We start from the raw sequence: 17,054 nt of genomic DNA on the forward strand, positions 1-17,054 counted from the left end.
AAACCGATATACTCTAATGATCAGTTAGCAAGAAGTTAGGTTCTGACCATATGTGAAACTACTGGTAGTGCTCCGGAACCGGTTCCGGGTATCCCGCCAAAAGTGGTAAAACATGCTAGTGAATTATCTAATCGTGGTTTGTTCGATACTCTGCTGACCGGTTAGCAAGAAAATAGGCTCATATCACATTTTTGACTACATCTAGTGTTCCAAAGCCGATTTTTTCCTGCTGAGAACGGTCAGCAGAGACTGGCCTAAATGTAGCTCAATATCAGACTACGCTGGCACAAATGAGTTGAATTTTCTATATGGAGTTTTCACATGGGGCACTAGATTACCTCCAGTCCATCGCTCAGTATGCTGGATGTAACGCTCGGTGTGGCTCATATTTGCATAGATGGTAGTTGATACTCTGTGGAACAAATTTGTACAAGATCATATTATTATGAAGCTTAATTTTGTTGCAGTTTCAGTCAACGAAGGCAAACGGAGGAAAAGAATCTGTACCTTCGTTTACCCTCAATTAGAACAGTTGCAACGAAATACTGTCAGGTGTGAGTTTTTCAGTGGCAATACACGGTCAGCAAGAAAATAGTAATCGATTCCAGGTGTCCCGCCTGATGTGACCACATATAAAAGTGAACCAGTGCCATGCGTGAAACACATCAAATTGAGGCTTTTTCGATAACTTGATGTACGGTTAGCAAGAACACAGGCTCGTGTCACATTTGTTACTACTGGCAATATTCCAGAACAGGTTCTAGGTGTCCCGCCGGATTTAACGGAAGTTAACAAATCAATGCAATCGAAACATCAAATCATCATTCGGTAAATAAAACTTACCACAGGGAAGCGAATTATCAGATAAAAGAGGAACAAAACCAGCATCAAACAAGGCGTGGCGATTACTCTTTATCCCAACTGCTAACAGATAATGACATGACCCAGAAATGTTTTGTTAGAGACGAAACGGAAGCTGTATTTGTTGCGTACTGTTCAACGCATGAATAATCTTTTATCACTAACTCAAAATTGAAACGGTTTCTTAGTAAATCTTCAACAGTGTTGCAGAGTTTACCGACTCGAAGTTACCGTTCAAAAATCACAATGCAAGGCCTAAAAATCTCTTAACTAGTGGTGTACGATCTTTATCCTATTCTGTTCAAGTTGGGAAAAACTTGTGTCGCACTGGGTAGATTGTCGCAACAAATGCAGCTTGCGACATTGTCATTATTGTTGCGCGATGGTTGAATTTTGATTCAGTAAACCTTACAGCAGCCATATTTTCTGTTGAGGTTTCCAACAAATGCGTTAATTATATATACATGATTATCTGGTAGTTAGTTCAGAGAAATATGTGGTGAAGGAATTGCAAAAGAGTTTGCGTTAATGACAGGCATACATGCTCGAGGCTGATACGCTTGTTAGCAGATTGAGTTCACAAGGTTTTCTAGATATAAACTTTGCTTAACAAAAAAAGTTCCTCGAACTAGAGTCAATGTTCAGTATGTAACATATGTAGCTATACTTATGATAGCCGAAAAAAATCGATCATCTACCCCTCACCTTGGACCCCCTTCCGATGTTTTTTTTTCCATATACCTACCCCACGCTCAGGACTCGTCCGGCACGTCCCCACTCGTACCCGCTAGTAATTCGATTCGTCTGTTATTCCTGCCTCTGCGGTCGCCGTCGTAGTCGGCGTTTCGGCTGTTACTTCCGGCCGTGGCACCACGGGTCGCATGGTGAACGAAAAAATCCTGTGTGTCCTGTCGGTGCGTCGTTCTCCGCGCCCCGTCGCCGTGTGTTCGATGTTCCGTGAGGGGGTTGAACTTTTGCGGTCGTCTTCTTCCCGAAAACGATTTATGGAGGTTGATGATGAAACTGGCTTCGATGGGTAAAGTTCTCCTTCCTGCAAGTTGCGATACAAAAGATGGGCACTGTAGAATGGGGTTTCTTTGATAAATGAGCTTACATAATTGTAACTTAAGCAAGAAGTCGTAGAACAACACCTGATGGCACTCTCGGAATAAAAAAGAGGCAATTTTTAGAAATCTTTTTAAAAAATTCTCACAAGCAAAACCTTACAAAAAATTTGAATTTTCAAACATATTTTGTGGAGCAATAGCATGACTAGCATGACTATTTTTTAAACAATTTTTAAGCACTTTTGAGGAATTAAGAAAAAAGCTTGAAGCTTTTCAATAATTTACAAAAAATCAATAAATAAAAAATAAAAACAAATAAAATAAAAAAAATCTGGAAATTTCTGAAGAAATTGAGCATGAGCATGAGCATGAGCATGAGCATGAGCATGAGCATGAGCATAGATGACCGCACAATTCGTAGTTGCTACTCCGTGATTGACCAGAGCAATCGAAATTGCACAAGGAACCAATGAATAGGGCTTGGGACTAGCTTACTATTCTCAATGTACACAGGTCGAGAGCTCTCAACTTTAATAAGGTCAATAACGGCGCCGGCCACGTCCTTACGGTCATCGAGGATGGAAGGGAATGTTAGTAAGACAAACGTTGTTAAAAAGACCGCGAATCGCTGCATCTCCACGTTTGTCTCAGGAAGGAATTTTTTGTTAGTAGGGTAAGGTACATTGTCAGTCCGGGAGTCACCTATGGTTGGTGATATGATTTGACAATGGATCAATATACACAAACCGCCGTTAACAACCGACCACTTTTCGACGCAAGAACTAGCCAAAAAGAAAATTCTATCGCGCGTCTCCACTCCACTAGGGAGCAGAAACCTTTAGTCTATTCCACACAGAAATACACTGAACGCGACTCACTTGTCGGCGCCCGGATTTTTTTCTCGAACGGCGAACCCGAACTAACATTTTTCACTCTTTTGTGTAAATGCAAAAAATGAAAGAAAATATTTATTATCAACTAAAAGTGTATTGGAAACTAGCGCCGAAGGGAAGCGAAAAATTCGGAACCGACTCAACCACGGCGCGCGCACACTCGTCCCGTCGTCGGAGCCCCGCAGAGAGAAGAGAAAAAAAAATCGCAAAAATCTAGCAAAGCCAGCGCGCGAAACTTTGCTGCTGCCGAACTACCGCACACTACTGACTGCTTGGCGTCCCGTCGTCGGTGCCCCGCAGAGAAGAAAAACAAATCGCAAAAATCTAGCAAAGCGAGCGCGCGAAGCTTTGCTGCTGCCGAACTACCGCACACTACTGACTGCTTGGCTTCCCGTCATCGGTGCCCCGCAGAGAAGAAAAACAAATCGCAAAAATCTAGCAAAGCGAGCGCGCGAAGCTTTGCTGCTGCCGAACTACCGCACACTACTGACTGCTTGGCTTCCCGTCGTCGGTGCCCCGCAGAGAAGAAAAACAAATCGCAAAAATCTAGCAAAGCGAGCGCGCGAAACTTTGCTGCTGCCAAACTACCGCACACTGACACTACTGACTGCTTGGCGTCCCGTCGTCGGTGCCCCGCAGAGAAGAAAAACAAATCGCAAAAATCTAGCAAAGCGAGCGCGCGAAGCTTTGCTGCTGCCGAACTACCGCACACTCTCTGGAAATTTCTGAAGAAATTGCTGAAATATGTAGAAAAATAAAATCAAAAGGAGATTTTGAAGGAATTCTATTACAAATTGTTCAAACAATTATTCAAAAACTTCTTACAAGAATACCTGCAGCAATCTTTGCAGAAAACCCTGATAGGGTTCATAGAACATCTATAAAAAATGAAAATTCGTTGACATTTCAAAATTGGAATTTCTTAACATATTCTGGTGCATTTGTATGAGTATTTTCACTAAAAATGTTCAATAACTTTGAAAGAGCTCAGAAAAACCTCGAACATTTTCAGGAGCATATTGAGAATTATTAAACAAACCAATAAAAATAAAAAAAAAACTCGGAAAACCCTGGACAAATTCCAGAAATATTTAGGAATATTTAAAGAAGATTCCGAAGGAATTCTGTTACAAAATGTTCAACAAATCAATCTAGAACTTCTCACAACAATACCTACAGGAATCCCTGAAGAATAATTTCTAGAGAATCTACCAAAGCTACCCCATTTCACAACACCGGATATTGGAGAATTGTTCGAACATTTAGCATAGCTGAGTCCGGACCACGAACGAACGGAACAGGGGGGTTAGGTTGGGCTCTTCTATTAATTTTCATCAAGTTTAATTTACTATAAAGGCTGTTACAGTATTCTTCGGTACCATCAGGACTGAAGTCCACAAGAGATACCGAAAGGGGGTGGCGGTGAAGACACCACCAGCAACAACGATGCCACTAGAATACGAAACGTTGAAAGTTGAACGAACGGAAGAGCCTACACCCGGGTCGGGTTCGAGGACATATTGCTGGGGTGGTGGGTGGTGGGTGCTCTAGCTTACCAATACCTCGGCAGCAATGGAACTGGGGCACATTGTGTAGAAGCGGTTCGATTGGGGCCGGGTCTTGGTCCGGGGGACGGAACCGAGCGAGAGTGAATGTGAAATGTGACATGGAAGAATGTGGAACGGGAAGCGAAGGATTGTCTGTTGTTCGTGGGGAAGGAGGTAGGTAGGTATGTAGGTACCACCACCATAAATATCAAATTACAGATTGTGTAGTGGGGCGAATCGCGTGCCCACGGGGATTGGTTTCGATTTCGTTTGGGGATTGGGAATTTCGTTCTCTTTCTTTCTATTCCTCAACTGCACTCAGTGTGGAAATGTGTGATGCAAGTGATTGACATCGCGGTGGAATTTTGAGGACAACGTTGCAGGTTTTTTTTGGATTGAAGTCGAGAATGAAATTACTGCTGCGCTGATTTTTAACTTGTCTTTGGTTGAATTATTAAATTGTCACCAAGATGTATGTGGTGGACTCGGAGATCTACCACTACTATAATTAAAACATCGTGTTCCCTAACTGGTGATCACTTTAATTAGCCCATTGATTGTCCTGAACTAGCTCCAAAAAACTGTTTTATTTAGTGGGATGCTACAGGAAGTTTGGAGAATTCTTTGGAATCTAGAAATATTAAAAAAAAACTTTTGAGAAGCACCTAATGCATGAGCAAATTGTTAGTACCTAACTATTTCTACGTTGCCGCTAAATATCTAGATTTTGATTTTGTCTAAAAAAACCTTCTTCCTAGTCAAGTTCAAGTCCCCGTTCAAAATGTCTGAAAAATCGAATTTCAAAAACTTCCATTTCTTCAATGTTATAATGCCTCCTTTGGGTGAATAACAGAATAAAACTAAGACTACCCAAATCAGACATTCCTTTCACAAGATCCCAGATTCGCCTACATTACTGAAACTGAGAAGCAATTCAAGTTTTTACAATTACGACCAAATGGTGTCCCTGAACACAACAAAAGCAGTTGATTGAAGATCGCAAATGTTCATATACCATTGAGGGTTGATCAGCCAACTCCGCATTCGAATATCCCAACATTCGAACAACCGTTTTTCACGAAAACAGCACAACGTGATTTCAAAGATTATGAACGAACGATAGATAACTCAGTATATTAAATTCATTAGCGAAAATCAATACATTTATAATGTATTTACGTAAAAAATACGGAAGCGACCCTCCTCTAGACCCGAGCAGAAGCAAACATCAACAGCATAATAAAATATGTTATTTTGACATAATAACTGTTCAATAAAATCAGTAATTTTTATGTTACTAACATACAGTGAAGAGAATTGTCAGACAAAAGAGGCACAAAACAAGCAACAAAGAAGGCGCGACGATTACTCTTTATCCCTACTGGTAACAGATAATGACATGATCTCGAATTTTTTTGTTGCAGACAAAACGGAAGCTGAATCAATTATTACTAACCCAAAGTCGAAACTGTTTGATGATAGAACTTCAACAGAGTTGCAGTGTTTACCGACTCGAAGTTACCGTTCGAAAATCGCAATGCAAGGCTTAGAAATCTCTAAACTCGTAGTGTACGATGCTTATTCTATTATTTTCAAGTTGGGACAAACTTATGTCGCATTGGGTGGATTGCCGCAACAAATACAGGTTGCGACATTGTCATTATTGTTGCGCGATGGTTGAATTTTGTTTCACTGCTAACATATCTTTATGTCATTATGTTATAAACTTGTCTGTCATAAGCGGCAAAATAACAAAAATTATAACAAAAAAAATCCTGGGGAACCAATTTAATAACATGTTTTGTTAGATTCAATAACAACTTAATAACAATAAATCTTGCAGTGAATTTGGAAACTTGTTATTGTTGTGTTATACAGTGATAGACATTGGTTTAGCCGAGGCCAAAAAATTTTCAAAAAAATGTCAGGAAACTCATTCAAAACATTTTATGATAAAACTTTTTTATCGTAGTGATAGCATATCTAGGACTGTTACATAAAAATGTGATACATCACACATACATATACACTGAAACAAAAACGAGGGTAAAAACCCTTCAAATGTCATTTTTTGCCTACACGGAGAGACGAAACTACCCAAAAGTGAGTCCTTTCCACCCAACTTCGGGGTTGCGTGCGTCAAGCCAATTTTGAGTTGATGGAATCGATGTTTTTGTTGGGTTGTTCCCGCTTGCTTCCATGTGAAAAAATACCTAATTTTAAGTTTTTTCCACCCAACCGAAATTTTGACTAGGTTGTATTCACTCAAATTTGAGTACTGTGCTAGAAACTCAGCGTTGGCTTGACGCACGGAACTGCAAAAGTTGGGGTGTTTCTCTCTTCACTCTCTGACAACAATAGAAAGAGCGCATGAAAAGGGAGATGAAAAAGAACTCAAAATTGAGTTTAAAAGTACCTAATTTTGAGTTTTTCAGTTTCTCCGTGTAGACATTAGTTTAGCCGAGGTGAATGAGAAATTGGTTTTCAATAGATTTTTTGCAATTTCGTGAGTATATTTCGAGGATATACCCCAAGGCATTTAGTTTATGACGTGTTAGCAAGATATTTGACCTTAAAAGTTTATTTATTTGTGAAATTCAGAGAAATATTATAAAAAATGTCCCGATAAGGGGAAGCGATAATAAACAATTTTATTTTAGAAAAATGATTTCTGTAAACACTCAAACGTAAGCTAGCTTAGCAGTATTGAAAATATGGCACAGAATTATTGTTAGAAATGTTCAAATCATTGCCTAAAATGTCATGAAAAAATTATGTATATTGGTTTTTGGTTGGTTAAACCAGAGGCTCCCAAAATTTTTGCTACCGCGACGCTTTTTGGAATTTGCCAAATTTTCGCGGCGCACAAATAACATTTTGCAAAAAATTTAAATAATTTGACCAACTTCAGTCCAAAATTTCAAATATAAATCGTAAAAAAGCCTTCAATGTCATGCTTTTCTATAAAAAGAAAAATTGTTTAACCCGTATCGGCCTGAGTCAGCGCATATGAACTAAAAATGTCGCCGTTTAGCGAATACACAACGGATTTAAATAATTTTTTGACAGTACACTCGTACATATGTCTAGTTTGTAAAAGTGGACAGTGAACGTCGGAATGGTCCCTATGGCCGGAGTTATTCCGGTGGGTCACTGGGTCAGATTCGTATAAAAAGGGCTGTTTTTCGGTACACAGAGCGCTTTCCTTTATGATTCGCTATTAAACTCACTCTATTTTCACTAAAACTTATACCTCTGCAACCAAACATTCTTTCCACACAGTTTTTGACCGTTTAGGAACTACCGGATGTGGCCACCGGACATAATCTCCGGAGGAACCTGCCACATACTGTATACTGGGGTACACAACCGTAACCCATTTTTTGCAGCTCTATTGACTTTAGCGGTATAGTGTCTTAGAAGAATTTGTTCTATATACTGAACTCTTTATTTTGGGATTTTCACTTTTGTGATTAATCCACCTAAAAGTGCGACAGAAATTCACTTTTTTCAAAAATGAAGATAGAGTGTTGGAGTCTTCTGCAAAGTTGTAGAAAAATGTATTGTTGGAAAGTTTGCCGAACAAACTATTACCATATTTGCTTAGTTATAAGAGATATGTGTCGTTTTTTGTGAACGACCCCTCAAAATAGTTTTTTCGTTATATCTTTTTCTGGGGATTTTTGGTAATTTTCTTCTGCTTTTTTATCATTGGAATAACGCTCCAGGTGGAACAGAGCCTGCGTCTGCCAGATATTTCTTTAAAATTTTTTGCTGTGATTCCTTCAGAGATTTCCAGTAGTATTTCAAGCGAAATTGCTAAAGAGAGAAATCTGGAAACATCATTGGAAATATCTATAGAAATCCTTGGAGAAATCACATAATGGATTTGTATATGATAACGTGGACATACTTCTGGAGTAATCTCAGCAAGAATTTCAGCATTTCAGCAGGAATTCCTTGAGACGTTATCCAAAGATTTCTTCATTTTCCCAAGAGTTCCTCTTGATATTTTCGGCGGATTTCTCCAAGAGTTCTTTCAGGAATTCCTCTAGGAAAACTTCTGGGATACCTACCGTGATTTCTGCATTGATCCATTGTGTTTTGTTCTCAAAGTTCTGTGCCAAAGTTATGGTAATTATAGAACTAAGCCACACCTCGAATTTCCAAAAGCACAAATCTGAGGAACCAAATGACGGATCACCCTGAAAACTTGATCGATTGGTCACCACCAGCAGCTGCCCAATCGATCAACTTTTCAGCGCGATAGGATATTTGGTTCTTCTGATTTGTGCTTTTGAAAGTTCAAGGTGTGGCTTCGTTCTTCACCTTATCCTGAATCGGATACAGGAGAAAATAGACGCGGCTCTCCGGCGGCAGCAAGAGGGAGATCTTGTGTTAACTATATTGTCACGCTCCGTATTATACTGGAGCAGGTTAACGAATTCCAAGAGTCCCTCTTTTTGGTGTTCATTGAGTACAAAAAAGTTTTCGATCGTCTGAGCCACGAAAATCTGTGGGGCGCCTTGAGACGCAAAGGAGTTTTGAATAAAATCGTCAACCTCATGGAAGCGCAGTACGAGGCTTTTACATGCAGAGTCCTGCATAACGGAGCTTTGTCGGACCCCATCCGGGTAGTTTGGTACTATCACCGCTACTGTTTCTCATCGTAATCGGCGAGATCATGGTGGGGGCGATTGACCGTGTACCAAATCGTAGGCCAAATCGTAGTTTGGCAGTCCATTGCAATGGAGCATAGGGAATCGCGCCACTTGGGCGGTGGCTTCTATATTCGTCTGTTTTCCACTATAACTCGGTCAAATTTGAACCAATTGACACAACTTTTGGAATGTGGTGAGATAGGTATAGTATCTACCCGTGTACAACATTTCAAGTCAATTGGTTCAAAATTGACTGAGTTATAGTGGAAAACAGACGAATATAGAAGCCACCGCCCAAGTGGTGCGATACCCTACTAGACCAACGACGCTTTAACATGCAGAATGAGCTCGATGACCAGACCGAACGCTCCTGTACGGCGGGTCTACCATCAACGTCAGCAAGATCAAATCGTTGGATATCAACATGGATCAAAACGGCTAAGACTGCTTTTCCAAATCTACGAAATATATGGAGATCCAATCAGATCAGTCAACGCATCAACCGATGTCTGAGGTTTATAATTCGGGTCTGGTGGCCTCACAACTGGATTTCGAGTACTGACGATGTCGTTGGAAACCGATATCTACAGAAATTCGAGAACGTAAATGGAGGAAGTCAACCACACACCACGAAAGAATGGAGACGAAATCTGCAAGCAAGCGTTGGATTGGAATCCGGCAGGACATCGCAGCAGAGACAGACCCAGGGGCCCGTGGCGACGAAATCTCAACAAGGAAATCAAAGAAGGCGAACCTGTCCTGGGTCCAGGTCAAGGCTGAAGCCAGCAGCAGCCCAGGATGGAGATCTTTTACGTTGACCCTATGTACCCGTAGATGTGCTCAGGATACATGAGTGAGCACCTCTACGGGTAGTGAGCAGGGAATGAAATTATCGATCACGATCGCGATAGTAGAAAACTCTCCCACACGCATTATCGGCGAAAAAAGACGTGCGATAAATTCAGACCCGGGTTTCTCCCGAGAATGTGTTTTCGCTCGTTCCGCAGCGCCGAAAATCGATTATCATCTGCAATGAAAAGTTGACTGGTTTGCTTTCTGCTCTTTGTTCGCCTTCCCGTCGTCACCGGCTGTAGCTTTTATGTATAAAATTTCTATCCTCTCTCGAGCAGCTTGTGTGGTCGAGTGGTTATGGTGCGCGCTCATACACATTCTTGTGGAGGGTCTAGGTTCGAATCCCGTTAGCGGCACATTTTTGTTATTTGCCTTCTGATAATTATCGCGATAACTTTGCAGGCGGATAAAGTTGGATAGCGAAAATGAAAAGAGAGATTTCCAGTTTTCGGCTATCTTTGATCGGGGACAAACAGCAACGACCGATAAACATTTCTTACAGGAAAAGTAAAAACAGAAAAAATCAATTGCGCGAAAAACGCCGTTTTTCGTCTCAATTTGCTGATAATTTCATTCCCTGGTAGTGCAGAAGTTCCTTCTGTGATTGCTACAGGGATGTTTAAAAGTTACCTCAAATAATTTCTTCACAAACTCATCCGGGGTTTTTTTTTTGCCGAGTTCCTCTAGTGATTTTTCTCTGAATTTCTCTTCGTATTCTGGAAATCCTCTTCAAATTTCTTTGAGAATTCCTGTTGAAGGTGTTCCTGAAATGGTACTGTGGTTTTTCGAGGATTTCGTGGTGGCAATCCTACAAGAAGTGTTGCTGGAATTCTTCAAGCCATTCCTGCTTGAAATACTCCAGGAGGATTCCCAAGAGCAAAAACTGCAGAAATATCATCTAGAAGTGCTTGAGAATTCTCAGCAAGAATAGTTGCAAATCCTGGTAGAAGTTCATGAATGAATCCGTGAAGGAATTTCTAAGGTTATTCCGAGAGAAAATATTGGAGGAATCCTTGGGAAAATCTCTAAAAGGATGACCGGAGCAATTTTCGGAGGAATGCTAGGAGAAATCCATGGAGAAATTCCAGAAATTTCCAGGAGAACCCATCAGACATTTCTAGAGGAATTCCAAGAGGATTTCTCAAATAATTTGGGAAGCCTGCTGGGGTGTCTCTGAAAACTCTTCCTGGGATTCCTCAAGGGAATCTCTGGTAATTCTTCCAGAAATTTCTGCTATGAATCCTTCAGAAAATTTGTGGAAGATAACTCTAGGAATTTATTATTGTATTCCAGTCATTTCTGCTGAGATTCCTTCAGGAACTCCTTCTGATTTTTTTTTCGAATTCTTGATAAATTCCATGCATTTTCAGCATCTCCAATTATTACTGTCGAGAATCTTCCAGGAATTCCTGGACAATTTCCTGCAGGTGGGAAACTCAGAAAAAATCCTGGAGGATTCTAGTCTGAAATTTATAGAATAATCCCAGTAGCAGTCCAGTAGCAATCCCAGCAGTAGTTCCCAAAATAATCTGAAGAATATTCCTAATAGGAGTACTTAGTTTCTAAAGAAATCAATACTGGTATCGCTGGAGGAATCCCAGCAAGAATTTTAAGTGAAAATGCCAGAAGAGTTTTTGGAAGTATCATTGTAAAAACTGCAGGAGCAATCTGAAGAATAAATTATAAAGGAATCATCGGAACTACAGGCGGAATTTATGAAGGAATTTTGAGAGCAATTTCTGAAAGTATCTATAGAGAAATCACTGGAAGAACTATTGCAGGATTTTTTAGAAAAAAACAGTGTTGGAATTCATGCAAACATACTTGGAGAAATCACTTGACAAATCACAGGAAGAATTCCTGGAGGAACTTCAAGTGGACTCCCTGGAAGAATCCTAGATGGTATCAGCAATCCCAGTAGCAATTTCTAGAGGAACGCAACAGGCATTCCGGAGACAATCCAAGAGAAACTTATGAAACATTATCTTGGAGTTCTTCAACAAATGCCTGATGGGATTATTTTAAATATTCTTGTTGGGATTGTTTCAAAGGTGTCTGCAATAGTTCCTTTACATATCCTTACAAGGATTCCTCCAGATTTATCTAAGGGGTCCTATAGAAAATCCTCTTGCTATGTCTTCAGAGATTTCTTCAAGAATTCCTTCAGGACTATGTCTTAGAATAGCAACAGATATTACTACTAGGACTTCTCCGCAAATTACTGCTGGGATTTCTCAAGCATTTTCAGCTGAAAGAACACCAGGATGATCTGTAGCGAGAGATACCTGCGTAATCCCAGCAAAAGTACCTGATGGTTTCTACCAGAAATTTATAAATAAATCCCAGCAATATTCCTGGAGTAATACCAGTAAAAATTTCTAAAAGAATGTCAAAGTGATTATAATTACCAATAGGAATTACTGGGAACATTCTAAGAACATTTTTATAGTTATCCTCATAGAAAACCTAGAAGGAATCACAGCAGTAAAGTTCGAAGGAATCTCAGCTGTAAATACTAGCGTTGGCATGCTTGTCACTTGCCTTGAGATGCAGGCTCTGTTCCACCTGGAGCGTTATTCCAATGATAAAAAAGCAGAAGGAGGTGTATTTCATAACAAAGAACAACTTTGTAGAACACACGAAAATTACCAAAAATCCCCAGAAAAAGATATAACGAAAAAACTATTTTGAGGGGTCGTTCACAAAAAACGACACATATCTCTTATAACTAAGCAAATATGGTAATAGTTTGTTCGGCAAACTTTCCAACAATACATTTTTCTACAACTTTGCAGAAGACTCCAACACTCTATCTTCATTTTTGAAAAAAGTGAATTTCTGTCGCACTTTTAGGTGGATTAATCACAAAAGTGAAAATCCCAAAATAAAGAGTTCAGTATATAGAACAAATTCTTCTAAGACACTATACCGCTAAAGTCAATAGAGCTGCAAAAAATGGGTTACGGTTGTGTACCCCAGTATACAGTATGTGGCAGGTTCCTCCGGAGATTATGTCCGGTGGCCACATCCGGTAGTTCCTAAACGGCCAAAAACTGTGTGGAAAGAATGTTTGGTTGCAGAGGTATAAGTTTTAGTGAAAATAGAGTGAGTTTAATAGCGAATCATAAAGGAAAGCGCTCTGTGTACCGAAAAACAGCCCTTTTTATACGAATCTGACCCAGTGACCCACCGGAATAACTCCGGCCATAGGGACCATTCCGACGTTCACTGTCCACTTTTACAAACTAGACGTATGTACGAGTGTACTGTCAAAAAATTATTTAAATCCGTTGTGTATTCGCTAAACGGCGACATTTTTAGTTCATATGCGCTGACTCAGGCCGATACGGGTTAACTTAACACAAATTTCAGATTTCTAAAGGATTGCATTGCAAAACTTTTATTTTTTTAAATACGTTTAAAATACGTTAAAATACGTTTTTTAAGTATGTAGATTACCAAATTTAAGGAAAAATAGATATAAAAATGAATTGTTCAGAAGCTGTCAGAACGGCTGACAGTGATGGTGAGGAGTCATGTTTTTGTATTCTGAACTCAAAAAACTCAAATCAACAACTCAAAAAAGGCGGTTTGAGAAACATGCATGAAATCGACACATAAATTGTCGCAGATTTTTTACGATAAGGAGCTAAATCAGTCTATAGGAGGAAATCTCAATCATAGAGACAAACTAACAAGTTATGATAGTGATGTAAGTAAAAATATCGTCCCGAAACGTTTGACTCAGCACGAAAACCTGGAAATTGGTAGTATAGATGACAATATTAAGGAAAGAACGTCAAAAAAGTTTCTGGAAATACCTACTTTGAATTACAAGCTATTGATAAAATCTAAAACTTAGCCGAATCATAAAAAGTCCAACAATTTGAGGGACTTACGAAATTTTAAAAATTTCGGATATATATTTTTTTTGTAAAAATCTAAATGTTTCATGAGAACATTATAAACTCCGGAAAATATTGGTAGACAGGAATATTTACTATTTAATTGAAAATTCAGAAGAGGGAAACTCCTTTGAATGACTTTCTTTTGAAGTCTTCCACAAAAAAGCTAAAACATTGGTATCGAATACAAAAAAGAGTCTGATTTGACACTAGTTTTACAAAACAGTACAAAACCAGCTAAAAATTCTGCCTTCAATAGTAAGAGTTTGTTCTTTGTGTTTTGGCCCAAGAGCCTGCAGCGCACCTAAGAGATGTTCACGGCGCACCAGGGCGCCGCGGCGCAAAGTTTGGGAAGCACTAGGTTAAACCTTAAAATGGGATTTATGAAAGCAAAAATAAATAGTTCTGCGTTGAAATAAAGACGTACTCTAATGCCTGTGGAGTATACCTGTTTGATACTAGCTTTACTAAATGAGTTAGAAGACTACTAAGTGAAAGAACTGCAAGAAGTGTCAGATTTGTTGTAGCGTAAACCGGGGTCAAATTGATCTTCGGGTCGAAATTGATCACACGTTTTTCGGTTAGATTCAGCATATTTTAAATAATTTCCTTCCAAGTATCGTGCAGTTGGGAACCGATACTACACGATATTTACTTGGAAACTATTTGAAGTATGCTTTATCTAACGGAAAATCGTCTGATCAATTTCGACCCGGAGATCAATTTGACCCCGGTTTACGGTACCCTATTTATTTAAAAGCAGATGTTCATACAAAAATGCAAGATATGGTCAAACAATTGGCTTATTTCATTCAATCTGAAGAAATATATTATAAATGAGTCTTAGTTATGAACCACACTCATTCTTAACATAATTTATTTGAAAAGAACGTCTAAATTATAAAACAAGTAGTTCATGCTAGAAATTTGAATACTTTCGGTGCCATTTCTCGAAATGTGAGCCGTCCAATGTATGTTATTTCAGACAGAATGCAGTCTAGAAGATATTGGGAGCTATTAGAAGACGTAATAGTAGTAAACGCTGTGATTTATGCAAGTCAACCATCATATTTCATCAAAGCAATACTTAAATACGTGATTTTTTTATGGTTTGCGTTATTTGTTTCTGTTTTTCGTAAATTTTCAACCTGCACTCGTCATGAAACTTTCATTAGATTCTTTTGAAACGCTTCCGATAAAAATAACTAAATCAAATCTTAATTTGGAAACATTTACAATATTATGACATATTTATATGAGATGCATGTAAAATTAATATGGCAACACTTCCAAAAAAGATCTAATTCATGATTTACAAGTCGATCTATAATGCAGGTCATCTACAAAATGATTTTGTTTGATGTTTTTCGGAATTTGTTAGATTTTTATTATGGAATTCCAAAAATTGTACAATTCGGCTAAACGAATGTCTAGGAAAAAAATGACATTTGAAGGGTTTTTACCCTCGTTTTTGTTTCAGTGTACATATATGTAAGTGTGATGTATCACATGTTTATAAAACAGTATTAGATATCCTATCACTATGATAAAAAAGTTTTATCATAAAATATTTTGTATGAGTTTCCTGACACTTTTTTTGAAAATTTTTTGGCCTCGGCTAAACGAATGCCTATTACTGTTCATCACATATTTGTACATTTTCAAGGGTAGAATAATAACAAAACTTGGTCTATTACAAAGTATATTAGGCCAGAACAAATCTCATTTTCTTCTTTTGTCACTTTACTCGTTGACTCGTCAAGGGGGGATGATAAATAATAAATGTATTTGATGCAAAATTATCCAAACAATCGATTTTGCCGACAAACTTATCGGATTTGTTAACAAATTTTCTCGGCGACTCTAATTTCACTTATAAACGTTTAAATGTCTTGAATAATTTATTTGTGTCCCCCCTCAAAATTTCGGATTCCGACCAAAACTTTCCGAGGAAGGAGTTACATTAGAGAAAATCGAAATTTGTGTCAGCCTTATTTAAATGTTATTTAGTGGATGAATCTTAATACATAACTTAATCATAACAAAATAAGTTTGCATAACAAAACATGTTATAAAAAAGTAATACTTTGATAAGTTAATTATAACAAATTATGATATAAAAACTGGCTATGTGATTCTGTTGTTATGAATTTCATATTCTCCTTTACTCGGAGATGTACCGATTGTCACTGTAGCATAATATAATGAGCTTTAAATGACTTTAGATAAGTTTTTATAGTTTCAGTATTTTTACTTCAAACAAAAAGGTTCATCTAGGGGAGCGAAAATATTTTTCGTCAGCTTTTCAGCTTTCTTAAGCTAAACGATACCTCCAAAATATTTGGAAAACACTGGATCGTTTGCCCCATAGAACAAACTCTCTCTCTCTCTTCTTGGCGTAACGTCCTCACTGGGACAAAGCCTGCTTCTCAGCTTAGTGTTCTATGAGCACTTCCACAGTTATTAACTGAGAGCTTCCTCTGCCAATGACCATTTTGCATGCGTATATCGTGTGGCAGCCACGAAGATACTCTATGCCCAAGGAAGTCAAGGAAATTTCCTTTACGAAAAGATCCTGGACCGACCGGGAATCGAACCCGTCACCCTCAGCATGGTCATGCTGAATACCCGTGCGTTTACCGCCTCGGCTATATGGGCCCTATCATATAGCCAAACTATCTGTACGGTGGGGAGGCTTATCGTAACATCCTCCAACCCGTGAACCTGGATGAGGTTCTAGGGTTCCTCTTTGGAGCCACCATCATGAACGGTTTGCCGCTACAATGTCTAATAGATCTAGCTTCATCGCGGACCTTCTGAGTAGTATTGATGAAGGGGGCACTACGAATTGATGTACTCGTCCGTCTCTGTACTTTGTCTGTCGGTCATTGTCGCTGTAGATTTCAGTTGGTGGATCTCGACCGCCGAACTGCCGGAGCGCCATGATGCACGATTCAGTTGACAGATTGTACACTACTTCGAAGTAAACTGCGAACACTGTCAGGCAGGAAAATACTGCCAACTAACGTTTAACTTGGCTCCTGCCGAATACCAGTCATCGATAGCCTCGGTAATGGTGTGTTTTGATAGGATCTACTTTAGAAGACACTTTGCAGCAACTGGATCGTTCGATCCATTCTCACGAGGCATTCAGAAGCTTTGGCTGCACATTTTCATTACTCTCTTTTGGGGAACCAATGAGGAACGGATAGCCATGGGCAAATTTACCCAAGTTAAGCTGCTGACTGGGTTGGTTAAGCGGAAAGAC

At 39.1% G+C, this 17,054-nt stretch overlaps 1 protein-coding gene across 2 annotated transcripts in view; it reads right to left on the minus strand.

Moving 5' to 3' along the window:
• LOC115262072 (uncharacterized) overlaps window positions 1-17,054 on the minus strand; it is a 222,714-nt gene that overhangs the window by 57,751 nt on the left and 147,909 nt on the right. For both annotated transcript variants that reach the window (XM_029864026.2, XM_062849330.1), the window contains one exon: window positions 1,607-1,912. The gene's annotated coding sequence lies outside the window, so the exon portion shown is untranslated. The remainder of the gene's footprint in view (window positions 1-1,606; window positions 1,913-17,054) is intronic.

This window comes from Aedes albopictus, chromosome 2 (assembly GCF_035046485.1).
Source record: "Aedes albopictus strain Foshan chromosome 2, AalbF5, whole genome shotgun sequence".
In the NCBI taxonomy this organism is placed as follows: Eukaryota; Metazoa; Arthropoda; class Insecta; order Diptera; family Culicidae; genus Aedes; species Aedes albopictus.